The sequence below is a fragment of the Dermacentor silvarum genome, chromosome 5 (assembly GCF_013339745.2).
Source record: "Dermacentor silvarum isolate Dsil-2018 chromosome 5, BIME_Dsil_1.4, whole genome shotgun sequence".
Classification (NCBI taxonomy): Eukaryota; Metazoa; Arthropoda; class Arachnida; order Ixodida; family Ixodidae; genus Dermacentor; species Dermacentor silvarum.
Genome location: NC_051158.1, coordinates 188,621,426 through 188,636,264, shown reverse-complemented (window position 1 = coordinate 188,636,264; position 14,839 = coordinate 188,621,426).

Sequence of the window (14,839 nt, the reverse complement as noted above, 5' to 3'; positions counted from 1 at the left end):
TTGACGTGAACCTCGTTGCAAGTTTTGTCTCAGTCAAACAACCATCTGCGGCACGCCGGACGCTGTCGGCCTGTTCACGAAGCGTGGCACCATCTCTCGAAGGAGGTGGTGCGAAAACCGCGCCGCGGAAATCACGGACCGCTGGCGTTGAAAAGAAAACAGGCAACCCTGTCTCAGCGCCAAAAGATGACAATCAATTGTGTGGTTCAATGTACCTGCATTTTCAACCTCGCTATTGCAAATGAGAAATAAAACTTCAGTGTACTAGAAGTTACAGCTTGAGGCGTATTCTGACAAAACATTAGGAAGAAATCAGAAGCAATATTTTTTGGTACTTGTTTGGGCAGTAACCAGCGTGTGTAATGTGGTCCTGTACAAGGGGATGGGGGCCAGAGACCGCATTTTCATAACTAAAGGATGAACTGGTTTTGCTCCCGCAACGGTGCTCGCATGCTCTCGCAGGTTATCGTTTCATTCTCGCGCCCATTCTCAACTTGAGTGCCTGGATAACGGCTCTGGATTTTCGCTCAGGGTCTCTTGAAGGTCGCCGACAACGGGGGTTTAAAGCATTTGATGCTAAATACTTTTGCCCTGGTGTAGCTCAGATTATCGGACCGTTTGCATTATCGAATGCCCATTTCCAGCCGTTGCGCCGCGTTATCAGATCTGAAGCACGGAGACGGAAATTGGCTGCTGAAGGACTGACAGCTAATCACCTGCGGAAGTGGGCGTCCGACGCGGTGCCATCAGAGCCGCTTCGCGCTCAAGCTGAAAGCAGCTGAGCAATCACCCCAGTTTTTTTTTTAACGCGATAGCGTTTAGGGCCCCGTGTCGCAGAAAATCAGGCGCCGGCAACCGGCATGTGATCGCGGGTGGCGGAGAAAATCATCCAAACACATCGACCACGCAGGCCCTCCACACGGTGCAAGGTTTTGGTGAACAAGAATTGAATTTCTCACGGTGAAATCCCTCAGAAAAATGGTAAAGTACGACTTTACCATTCGGCGTCAGATTCGCCGTTGTATTGTTTACCAATCGGCGTCGGATTGTAATTTGCATGTATGAGAAAACCTAATTCTGCTACGAGTAAACTCAAACACAAACCATTTTTCCAGCATTTCTACCAGACCTGCGCGCGTCGGGGCAATAGCAAACAATTGTTAAATTATTAAAAAATTTGCTAGGGCGTTCACAGTTTAATATAAGACCACTTATATTGCCCCTTAAAATTGGCTTTCCAGCGATGAATTGCAGTTTAAAAGTGAAGCCGACGTTAAGGGGATCGGTGTAAGCTTGGTCTTCGTAAGCTGGCTTTCCCACGTTCAGTGTTTGAGTGAATCAGGCCTACTTGCCGTATGCGAACGATGCGATGCGAACGGGCCCCGATATTTTCAATATGATGCTGAGGAAACTGACCAGGAAAGTGTACCCACGGTCCCAAGGCGAGCGTCGTAACCATCAGGCTACACAGCCACGCTTGCAGAACATGCATTTATGCGAACCATATGATTGCGTTCGAGCATCGTCGTCTTCGTCCACAGCTGGCGCGTGCGCATGCTCGTTCTCTGCGACGTGAATAGGTTTTGCGCGCTATGAGTGCGAGAGAGAGAGAGGCGCATTCACGGAGCGGGTCTGCTGGAACGCGTTGCCGGCATTGCAACGCGGTGGAACGCGGTGTGTCGGTGTTGCACGCTGCACCGCCGTATATAAGTCCGAGACGCGCGAAAAGAAATTATCATCATCATGTGTAATAAGTGGAAATGTTCGCGCGCATTCCGGAAAATGCTGGGCTACGATCTTCCACCTTCGCTGTTTCAAGCGTTGTGCTGCCGAGTGCAAGGTTAAGCGTTTTTTTTCTTTTTCTTGCCTACCATTTCATGATTTTGCCTATGTTTGCCCTTCACCCAATCGTTAGGTTGGTAGTCGGGTTCTCGCCGACTAGTATAGAATTCACATAAACAAAAAATAAAGAATAAAGTGCTGCCAGCTTTGAACTTGCCCCCCCCCCCCCCCCCCCCCGCGCAGCAACCCCATGCTATAACCATAAACCTACAGCCGCACTTATTTTTTCTTTGTTGCATGGAAATATCAGTACGGCCGAGCGAACATTGTTTACAATTAGGTTAGACATACACATGAAAAACAAGCGCTCACATGTAACATAGTCCTGTGACAGTTCAAAAATTGAGCATACAAACACAAGCGTCCAGTTGCGAAAGCCACTCAGGAACAGGATCGATGGTTTCGACCACGGTGCTCAATTGCGCAGCCTGTTCTCGAAAGACAGACTTTGTCCAGCGAGGTGGCTCGGCGTGCCTGTTGGTCATAGGCCTCCGCCATAATCAATAAGCTCCTAATAAGATGAACAAATGCTATGGAGTATCACTGATTGTATTTTGGAACGGGTGGAACCGTGCGATGTGATAGGGAGTTCCTTTTACAATTCTCTCGTGCCGACAGCAACTAGCTCTTTACGATAATCGCCTGGAGTTGATGGTTATGATTCTCATCTTATAGCACATACGCACACCGGAGGCTCGGCCAATGAGCGTGTCCGCGTCGTGTTGATTTTCATGATCATTGCCTAACTATGGCCCAAAACCACAACGGGTAACTTGAAAAGAACCGAAGGGTGCATGTCTCGTCAATGCCAACTATAGCTATTTGAGAGAGAGAGAGAGAGAAATAACATTTATTAGCCCCGAAGAAACTAAAGCCCCGAAGGAACTAAAGAGATGAGTGGCGCGTACGGGTGATAATTATGATTTCCATACCATGGCACATACCCACAAGTGGTTATCGGCCAAGAGGCGTGTCCGCGTGATAATTATGATGGTGATTATTCCCATACAGTGGCAGATACACAAAACAGAAGGTTGGGCAGGAAGCGGATGGAACAACAACACAATGAAATGGGCAAATTTAGAGCATTTCATTAACCTCTTCAGGAAACCTTCGCTTCAAATGGGTTACTACAGGTGCATCAGGTCTGCATAATTTTTTCACAGCTAAGAGAGTCAAGGAAGGCTTCTAGTTTCGAGTTATTATATCTGAGAAGGGCAGCTGGCCAACGTTCACCCGGGGCGCACCCGCACAAAGCTCTCGGAATCCTTAAGTTGGACGAACCCTGTATTTTTACACAGTGCCAAAAAAACACGTACAAGGGAGAACACGGGTCGAGCGCTGACATGTTCTTCCTTGTCCGCGTTTTTGGTGCTGTGTAAATTGAATGATCCGTACGAAACCCTTCTGAGATCCCTTTCTGATTATAACGCTGGTGTAACTGTCGGCTTTCCTGGAAGTCGCAAGGCTTGAAAGGGTTCTGCCTACACAGTTTCAGAAAACTGCGGGGTAGGTGTTGGTGCCTATATAGAAATGGTGTCTTTCTACCTCCGCTCCAGTCTTTTCGTTTTCCGGGAACGGTTTTACATGCAAGAAAAAGAAGGTGTGAATCAGGTCAAGCCTGGCACTTGGGATGACCGACTTATTTTTGGTCCGCCCCGACAGGGAGTTGGCCGGTAAACTGAAAGCCATAAAAAACTCAAATGTCTTCCGTTACGTGGATGATATCCTGCAGGGTGCTCTTCCCTGGCTCTAATCCACCAGTAGGCGAAATGATAAAAAAAGTTCAAGGGGCACTACCAAAGGTCGGTAGTACGACTCCGATTAAAGGTCGTGGGTTTGAGTGCCCTAATTAACGGTACCTAAAAATTTCGCCTTAATTAACACCAGTGGCCGTAGGTGTTGCTCCCAACAAAGGTCGTAGGTTCGAGTGCCTTAACTAAGTCTACCTTAATTAAGGGTACCTTTACAAACTTCGCCTTCCGGAACACCAATTGTGGTGGGATTGACTCCCAGCAAAGGTCGTGGGCTCGATGGCCGTATTTAAATATATCATTATTAGCTGTGCCTCAATTACCTTCACCTTAGTTAACACCAATTGCCGTGGGTTCCCCTCCTATGTTCGTGGGTTCTAGTGCCTTAATTAACTCTATCTTAAGTAAACCTGCCTTAATATGCCTCGCCTTAATTAACTTTGTCTTAATTGACGTCATCAACTGCCTCGATTGGCTCACTTGGACATTTTGCACTTTTTTAACCATCTCGTGGTCACGCTAAAGCCAGATTTTCCGCCTCATGAGCCATATAATGCTTTCGCCATAAAACGTGCTTCATAAATGCGGGACTTAGGCGTGCCAAACCCACGACCCCGTAACTGGGGACTCCGGAATATTTTTGACCACCTGCGGTTGTTTAACATGCTCCAAATGCCCGTTACACAAATGTTTTTGTAGCCCGCCCTAATCAGAATTCGGCCACCGCGGTCAGTTTCATCACCCACCTCGAGCTCACCAGCGCCGCTCCAAAGCACTACCGCGGTAGGTACCAAGAAACATACACTATTTACAAGGTCTTCAGCTGAACACTTTCATGCTTCCAGGCTAGTAACCGAGTAACCTTTCTATGAGGAGCTCCACATGCGGGACTTCATGTTAAAGTTTTAGCGGCAGCACAGCTGTTGGAATTACGACCCACGGTCAAAGAAAAACCTGCTACTATTTTCGTCGGCCAAATCGAAGATGAAGCTTTAGCTCGGGGCTCCGATATAAATATGTGGCAAAGCAGAAATCATTTTTTTTCAGAAAGAGCGAGAGAAAGAAAGAACATTTTAATGAGCATAAGGAAGGCTTGATTTGCAGGAGTGCTTGCTCTTTATCCACGTGCCGTCTTGCCTGCGACCGCCCTCTCAACCAACATGATCTGGTCTGAGAGGCGGTAGCTGAACAGCAGCGTCTCCAACTGCTCCTTGGGGTAGGGGGTACAGGAGGAAAATCTGGAGTTTGTTTGCAATCCATGACAATGTGCCGCAGTGTTCATAGCTGTTCGCAGTATTTACATTGTTCGTCATGTTGAATAGTGAACATGAGAGGAATCCTCCGTTGGTGCGGGAACGTGTTGGTTTGCAACAATCTCAATGTTATCTCTTGCGTCTGCGTGAGCTGTGGATGCGGTGGTGGGAGTGTTCTGCGGCTGAGTCTGCAGCGTTGAGTGATGTGTTGGTATGTTGTCAGTCTAGTGAGTCCTCCGGGGCCTGGTCGATAAGTTCTCGGGCCTTGGAGTGGGTGAGTTCCTTGCCCTCCAGGGAGGCGTGAGCGGGTTTCCACACTAGTTCGACATTTCTTTCTGGCAGCTTGGCTGTTAAGATGCATTCAGTCGTTGGTGCCACCAAGCGCAACGTAGAGCTCCTGCATGCTTCTTGAGAATCAGGTATGATTCTTGCTGCAGCAACCAGCCCACCAAATTTGACCGATTTTGTTGCATAAAAAGGAAAGTGTTCAAAAATCGAGATTTTAGAAGCCGTTTTTTGATTTAGGCCCGTCAGATGTTTCACAAAAATTATTTAATATTGGAATATTTATAAACACGATAATACGAAGTTTACAACATTGTAACTCAGCCATTGAAAAAAAAAATATCTATATTCTGTAAACTGCGACTAATAATACATCGAAAGCAGTCAAAGTTGATATGTCTGACGTCGCTCTGAAATCTTGCGAGTAGGACTTCTGCAAAATTATTTTAAACACTACAACACATTTACGTAAGCTGTAATTTCATATACTAAATTTGTCTGCTTTAGGTGGTCTAACGGATGTCGTTTACAGAAATGCGCTATCTGTTTCAGCGGGAAAGTACTACTAGCTTACCAACCAACAGTATATCAATTTAGGCTGAACAAGTATTGCTCGAAAACTCTATTGACATTTTTCGGGATAATATATTGATTAGTGGAAGCGAAATCAAGATCGGAGTTCAATTTTTTGTTTATTTCAAGCTTAAAGCCCTACGCCGGTAGATCAGTGTCACGCCACGAATCTCAAGTATTTTTTTCCTTCTTATTTGGACTCAGTAAATGTTCCCGTTAATTGCCATGTTCTGTCATTGGCTGCTGAGAGCGCAATGTAGTCCATTGTGGCCAATAAAGACTTAACTATGACATAGCAGATGCCATCAAAATGCATGACGTCATTGCGAGCTGGTGCTGCAACTTCAAGGCGGTGTGGCCACCAGTCTTTCGCCTTTGAACTTTTTCAGGCTTAATAAGCACCTTCGAGCAGTAAAAGTGGTGTTCGTGGTATTGTAGAAAGGTTTTTTTACAGCCCTCTCTATGGCTAGGGTCCGTGCATTATCCCTTTCCGTGAACAAATCGGTGTGTGCAAAAACACGGTTCCCGAATTTGATGCAATATCGCTTAATTCTATGCAAAACTTATACGTCTCATGACTTGGATATGCATTTTGAGTGGAATAGTTATCAACAGGCACCATTTTCAAAATCAGTACACTCTCAGGTAGATAATAAGCGTTTCTCAAAGATTTGCCTCTGTGCGACCCGGGTCGGACATGTATATGCTCACACAACCCTTTCTTGGTAATCAGTCCAAGCAATTGAGTGCCTAGTTTCCTTCCACTCTCCTGGCATGGCGGTCCCGTCGAGCGTTTATTCCGGCTCCCCGAGGTGGCGGTAGTCTTCCACGCAGATATACGTCGCCTATCAAAATGAAAGTGTGTGAGCATGTGTTTTTCTTCCGGATGGCTGCCATCGCTGCTGAAGAAATAAAATTGGCTCATACCTTTCATCTAAATTGTGCGTCACGTCGATGTCCTGGGCTTAACTGCTTCGCTGGTAATCCACCTTCACAACAGTGGAATGCTGCGTCATTTTTATATTATTACAGGTGAAATAATTTTTCCATTTAGTGTCCTATTTTAGTGCTGACTACACTGGCCTTGTTTAACGAGTCATAATGGATGGCCAACTCCCGACGGCGTAAGTTATGCCACACTGTAACACATTTGTAAACACGCGAAGGCTCAGTTCCTTGGCAAAGACAATACTTTTGGGAGGTTAAAAAATAAATTACAGAATTTTACGTGCCGCAACCACGGTCTGTTTATTGGGCACACCATAGTAGGGGACCCCGAAATAATTTGTACCACCTGTAATTCTTTACCGTTTACCTAAATCTACAACGGTGTTCTTTCGCTTTTCGCCCCCATTGAAATGCAGAGTTTTTCGGGGTTCAGTCACGCTGAATCAGCATGCATCTGTGCTCGTGTCATACTAGTAGCTCTGTTCACATAGGCCTATCCAGCTTTTCAGTTGCATTTCTTAAATTACTGAGAAGATGGTTCTATTTCTCATAAGCGATGCAGTAAACCGAATTGTCGGCCGTCGACAGATGCGTCAGGGTTCAGAGAAGTGCGCAGTAGCATCGATAACATACCTGCTTTCGGCACCTACGTCAGAACGAACAGAACTGTACGTCAACTCACAATAGCTACATTCTTGGGACATCTGATAATGCATGAGCGCCTGTGCGTCATGCGCTCCGAAGACGCATTTACTTTTCTGTGAGACCCTGTTCTCAACAAGATACTATAACTATGTGCAGGCGTGGCCACTGCTAGCGGTAACACGGGAGCGCGTGGTGATTATGATTTATTGGCATTCTCTTTAAAACGGGGCGGTGACAGTCAACTAACCCGCTTCAGTTACTCAGGCATGCTATGCATGCTTTTCATTCCTGCATTTTTGTGTACATCTCTTTATTCTTTTTTTCTCTTCCTCAAAAGTTTTCCCTCTTCCTTGGACCACTACCTATGCCTGTAACGGATCCGGTCGTATCCATCTCTTGCCTGTTTTTTTTTTCCACCAATACGTCTGTGATTATCTCGAATGCTGACCGGTTAGCGCTTCCTTCCACTTTAAATTTCCATTTCCATTCTTCCCATCCAATCACTGTCTCCGTTTCTCTCACATTCCTTCCGATGGGTTCAGAGGTTCCTTCGCAGGGTTCAGAGAAGTGCGCAGTAGCACCGATAACATACCTGCTTTCAGCACCTACGTCAGAAGCAACAGAACTGTACGTCAACTCGCAATAGCTACATTCTTGGGGACATGCGTCTTCGGAGCGCCTGTGCGTCATGCGCTCCGAAGACGCATTTGCTTTTCTGTGAGACACTGTTGTCAACAAGATACTATAACTGTGTGCAGGCGCGGCCACTGCTAGCGGTAACACGGGAGCGCGTGGTGATTATGATTTATTGGCATGCTTTTTAAAATGGGGCGGTGACAGTCAACTAACCCGCTTGAGTTACTCAGGCATGCTATGCATGCTTTTCATTCCTGCATTTTTGTGTACATCTCTTTATTATTTTTTTCTCTCCCTCAAAAATTTTCGCTCTTCCTTGTACCATTACCTATGCCTGTAACGGATCCGGTCATATCAATCTCTTCCCTCTTTTTTTTTCCACCAATACGTCTATTGATTATCTCAAATGCTGACCGGTTAATCCTTCCTTCCACTTTAAATTTCCATTTCCATTTCCATTCTTCCCATCCAACCACTGTCTCTGTTCTCTCACATTCCTTCCGATGACTCCTGGTTGTCTAGTTACATTTCCAATTATCATGTACTTGATTGCCAATTTTCTTGACCTCTTCCTCCATTCTGTCTCCACGCTTTTCAGGTACAGATACTTGTGTACTTTAGCCACCCATTTATTTTTATCCATGTTTCTGAGTCTTTCATCAAAATAAATTTTGCTTTGCGCTTCTCTGATATCGAATGAGGCCCAACCCATGTCAACCTCCACTGCCTCATTTGTGATTTTGCCGTGTGCTCCAGAAGTCAACCGGCCTTCCATTCTTCGGTGAACTTCTAACCCCAACAAGATATCCGACTTTAAGCTCAGTATGGCGTTTGCGAATGTTAGCGCTGCCACAATTACTCCTTTCCAGATTCTACGCAACACCTCGTATTTATAGTGGCCCCAAAGCGCTCCATGTTTCGCTAATGCTGCATACCGCTTCCCCTTTATTATCATATTAACTTGGTGGGTGCTTGAGTAAGTCTTTCCTTCGTTTATGCATACGCTGAGGCTTTTATTTTGCTTGACTGTGGGTAGGACTTGTTGTTGAATTGACACCACGTAATTACTCGTTTCTTCATTACAGATTATAATTCACGACATACGAGTATCTGTGTTAAATTTAAGAGGAAGACTTAGCTAGAGTCCAACTCTGACGCGGCCTATTCAAATACATGTAAAACGCAGAAACGCTTTGCTGAGATAACTCATGGACCGATTTTAATGAAATGTGTTGCATTTGAGAGAGAAAGTTGAGTTCTAGTGACTGTTAGAAGCGGAATTTTGGTTTAGTGCTTGCATTAAAAGGAAATGTTTTTCAAAAATTTGAAAGCTAAAAAAATAAAGCCATGAAGTTTACAAATTAATAGTTCTGCATCTAGAACAGATATCGCGGTTCTGTAAACGTCATCCATTATATCATTAAAACGGACAAATTAGATATGTCGAACTATATCTTACATGAATTCGTTACGTTGTGTGCAAGGGTTCTGCAAAAGGTGTATTTACATATTATTAAATTTTTTGAGATTCATGTCGAACACATCAATTTTGTCCGCTTGAGATGTACTATTAGATGCAATTCACCGAATCGTGATGTCATTTTTGTTACTGAGCTAGGTAGTTGTGAACTGGATAGATTATAGTTATGAAAATTTGTGATTTTTGACAATTTTTTATAACAAATGGCCGACCTAAATCAAAAATTCGAAACAGGCAGTCACCAGACTTTTAGTTTTTTTCTTTTTAAATGCAACAAACCTCGTCAAATTTGGTGCAGTAGTTGGCGAAAAAAACGAATTCCCCTTGTGCATGTATTTTGATAGGAGCACCTGAGCTAAAGCTTCCTCTTAAGGCTTAGATTTGTCGCTGCTTTGCCACACATATTCACATGTTTCTGTAAAAAAATCTGTAGCCCCTCCCTTGTCGAGATATGGGGGTAAGCTAATCTTGTGTGTTTCGTTGGTGTTCCTCCGTACGAATTGCACTGACAAGTACAACGTTGAGCTTGAACCACAACCGTTCACACACACTGCAGCTGGCTCCGAAGTTCCGGTTGCGAAACTCGCAAGTTGTTACTGAATTCGAGTTCTTGATAAATTCGACTTTGCCCTGGCATTTGCAAGCCTCCTGGTTAGCTCAGATGGTAGAGCGGCTGCCCCTGAAAGACCCCAGGTTCGAGTCGCGAACCAGAACAAATTTTCATTCAACTGCGAGGCTTTTCTTTCGAGTAACCACACTTTAAACACGGTAACCTATATAGTAACTTTGGGCATGAGTAACTTATGAAATAAAGGTTACAAGTGGTTCATTTTCATGTTTTCGCTATTTTTGTTGGGTCTAAAGGTTACAACACCCAAAATACAAGCAATCTAAAGGTTACCATCTTAAGTTGCGCAATGTAACCTTTGTGCAGTAACCTATGAGCAACGCGGTAACCTGTTTCTACAACCCAGGAGCTGCGCATATGGAGTGGACGTTTGTTGCTTAAAGAGAGGGAATATATTTATTTCCGTGGCAGCGCAGGTGTGGTTCGCGCCAAGACAGATTCTAATATACCTCAAGCGCTGAAAATCGCGTCGACTCGGTACTGTCGTTTAGGGTTGCAATCATAAGCAGACTTACTCGTGATTAATAGTCTGATTTCTCTTGTGTCGAAATTGTGACATGCAAATGCAATTGTAGCATTTTGCGGCTCAATATGCCAGAGCACATGATTGCTCGGTCCCTGAGTGATTTGTAAAACGAGGACATGTGCTATTTTGAGCCTCTTCTCACTGTGGCACCAGGTGATTTACTTCGTGAATCGCAATTCTTTCAAATCACACGTAATTTCGAGGCATGCTGGGATAGAGCTTTTGTGTCCCCTACCACATATATAGGCGAAATGCGCGAAAAACGGTCGCAGTTATTGTAAAAAAATGTCACAGTTTTGCCTGAAAGGCGAAGCATCAATTGCGATAGCAAATTAGTAGAGAGCTATTCGGAGTAGGGATAGTAGTTTTATCGGCTGCATAAACTTGGACACATTCGCTTACTAACTGAATTAACAAGCTTGGTGTCAGCGCGCACAAGCAAACATGAATATAACCCACGAATGACCGCAGACAACGACTGTCAAAACGCTGGCAGCAAAGCGCAGCCGCCGCAGCGAGCCAAGGTTCATGCGGTCTATCGCTACAACGGACACTGAGCGGCGATGCACAGCGCATACAAAGGTCAGAGCCGTTTGGAGATCGCTTTTAAGAGACGCTGCGGGCAATCGCCACAGCCGTGGGAAGTACAAGCGAAGTTGTGGCAAAGTATAAGCTGCTTCCCCCCTGCTTCCCGCGCTGCCTTCCCGCTTTCTTGATTTCGCGGGGGAGATGGAGTCGCCAGTTCCCCCTGCGCACGGTTGCAAGATACGCATTTGGTGCCGGAGGCGCATCGTCGCCTCGCCTCCCTCCTCCCTCCCATACCCACACGGCCTTCACGCGACGGTCGCGTTTGCTTTCCGCCGTGCCTTCGCTCTCCGTGATAGCAGCGTGTCCCCTGCACCACTTTCACTCGCGCGTACGGCGCGCAGCAAGGAGTTTATCGCCCTTGGACTTTATACGGAAGCTCACGGCGACGCTGACGCCGACAGCAGAAATCCGGTTGAAATGTCCATATAATCGCTATCGCAATAAAATGCAGACGGAGAAGGACAGCATCAGAGAGGGCAGCAGTGGTCGTAACTAAAGCCCCTTAAACTTTAGTCGTAACCGGATACACTCGTTGGTGAGCGCACAACTTGACGCGCTGTTTTGTGACATTGCGCCTGGACTTCGTATCGAGGTAGGGAGTCGAAAACAAGTTAAGATGAGAACAGCGGGATACAGGCAAGGAACGAGTAACAGTATAGAGAGCTCCTCAAAATATGCGACGACAGCCGCTCCGATATGCGCTAGAGGCGCATGCGCAGACAAACGCCGGCGCTTCACTCGCGTAAAAAACAGAAAAGGTCATGCAACGAAGGGTGAAAGCATGGATGAAAGTAACACCACGGCTGTGAGAGTTAGTATTCTGGATGCTTGGCGCTTGGCTGTGTTGCACGCCGGGAAGTCTGGAAGGCGGGAAGGCGCCTGCGGAGCGCCGTTAAAGTCGAATCGTCCAAACCGCTCGCGTGACCCGCGCTGTTTTGTGGTGACGTTCTTAATAGACAGTTTTAGCAGAGCGCCGCTTACGCTCCGCTCCGCTCTAGATTTCACGTCTGAGATATTGCATCGTAGATTTGCATTTGATAAGCGCGTCTTGCCGAGACGCGAGCGACGCGCTATCAACTCGGCTGCAAACGACGAATGAGGCCAAGTCATAGAGTAACATCGGTTACTTGTATGTACTACCATGGCCAAGTAGACACGCTGTCACGCTCCGCTCAGTCGGCTTTGTAGCGGAGCGAGGGATGCGGTCTTCGTTACGCTGCCGGTATATATGAGCGTCGTGCGCAAGCGCAATAGCGTTCCCGCTAACGATTGTGCGGCATTTGCTAGCATTATGCCGGTCTGAGCGGGGCGGGCAGCAAGCGCTCAGCTTAAAACACTCTAACTTCCTTTGTTCGCGATTTGTAAGCCTTGGGTTTGTGTGCGCGCCGCGAAATCGGTAATGCAGCTAAGCAGCAGGGACATGTGAAGGTGCTGCGCGGCAGCTGCAACGAACCTTTTTGGGACTGTCGCGCGCTATGTCATGTTTGTTCGCCGGACGACTCAGCAGCAAGCGCAATTCGTGCCGATATTGCGACCACTGTCCCGCTGCTCACGGCCGAATAATGAACTTGGGTAAGTGGCCTTTGTTCCAGATACGCATTAACGGCATGCGAGGTCATCGTTAGTTTAAGCCTGTCAAGTAGGGGTCTTTGCTGCTTAGTTGGATGCTTTTCTAACCTAAGGAGGTTAGTCGGTTTATCCTGTGCATGACTGACCTAGCCCGCGGCACTTTGTATCGATAGTCTGCTTAATCTAGGCACATTGGCTAAGTACTGCTGCCAGCTGCCTAGTGTCGTCAGGTGCAGTCTCTGAGCAGTCGTGTGAAATCCACCGCCAATTAATATCGCCTTCTCACATACGTGGGCGCGCGGTGGTGATGTGCCTGCTTTGTATGTTCACGAATGCGCACGCTCCATGTTGACTGCGGTTAGTGTTTCAAACCTGAATTCTAGAACTCTCTGCGTGCTTTCTGTGCGGGCGAATTGGTTTCTGCGCCGTAAGCTTTGACGCTACGCTTCGGGCACAAGTGAAACTATTATGTGCGGTGCTACCGAACGATGTGCTTTAGACCAACACGTAAACAAACCTGCACGACGGAGGCTTCAGTGCAGCATGGACGCTTTGCAGGCAACCATGAATAGCATTCACGGGGATTGCGGGGATTTCTTTGTGTCGAAGGAAGTGTGACATGCAATGCAATTATAACATTTTGCGGCCAATATGTAAAGAATGATGATTGGTCCTGAATGATTTGTAAAACGAGGTGACAGAATAGCGTGACAAAAATTTAACGTTTGTTGTAAAATAATTCCGTCGCGTATTTATTTCGTATTCTATGTATGTGGTACAGAACAAGAAAGTGGAGTTTGCGGAGTGTCGAAGCAGAGTTCCCGCGTGGTTACTCGAAAGATTAGTGGGCTCAGCACACTTGGAATTTTAAATTTTTGTCAAAAGACGGTTTGTATTTTGCTGCCCTCACCGGCCGGTATCGCTGTTTACTACGTGTGACCTCCACTATGATGTGCACGTATGTTCACGAATGCGCACGATTACAATGTACGGCTGCTGCGTAATAGTATTCGACCTGATTTCTAGAACGGTGTGCCTTTTGCTGCTTGTGTATTGATTTCAGCCCGCAAGCTTTCGGTGCCTTACTCCGGGCTCGAGTGAAAATATTTGTGTAGCTACAGAACCTGCTTTAGGTCCTGATGACATGAGGGATTATAGCAGAAAGTTGATTCTGTGGGTAATATTAATGAGTAGATTTGCTTCATTGTATTACTTTTCTCCAACTTTGCATCGAAGTCGAGCTCCGGTTTAAAAGCAACATTGGTGGCCTGGAGAGAAAACTGAAACCAACGTCGGAAGCGTTTTCATGCAAAGAAACAACGTGAATGCACATTCTTTGACATTGTCAAGCACTTACAAGGCTATTCAAGGCTCGCACTCATCAACGCGGTCTGTGGAATGGTTATGTACCCATCTACACTTACTGTGGCATCAAGTGCTTTCTCACAATTTTAAATTCATTTTCAATGAGTCTGAGTATATACGAATGCTGAAAATCAAGTTGTGTTTTCTATGAATCTCACTCCCCTGTGGTAAGAATTTTCGTCAGCTTTGTAGATGGTGTTCCTCATGGCTATAATGCGACTTCCACAGATTGCACTGCCTATAGACCTGGAAATCACCGCACCTCACGTATATTCGTCCACGAACACACTTGTGCTATGCTGGAAGTGCTGAACAAGTCATTGGATCTCAACTGAAAATATAGAGGTGCCTTCATCTTCTACCTGTGACATACTACATGAAAAACCTGAGTATCCGCCCGCATTCTCACCAGTGCTTGTACTGCTGCAGAAGATTGCCATGCCGTACCAACAGTGCCTCCCGGACTGCTCACAAACGCTGAAGATAATTCATGCTCTGAAAAGATGACTCTGTGCTAAGCTCACGAAACCAATGTGCTAAGATAGTTGACTTTCTAAGATGCTGAAGTATGTTCTGTATCAGATGGCTTCAATGTGTTTTAATTTTAGAATTACGTTAGATTTGCCGAATGTGTGCAGTAAGTGTGCAAGCTTTATAATAGTAGGTAACTTCTCCCCGGCTACTCCCGCCTCGCCCGCCTATAATAGTTGCGCCATTTTCACGCCCAGCGACCCTTTCATATGTTTT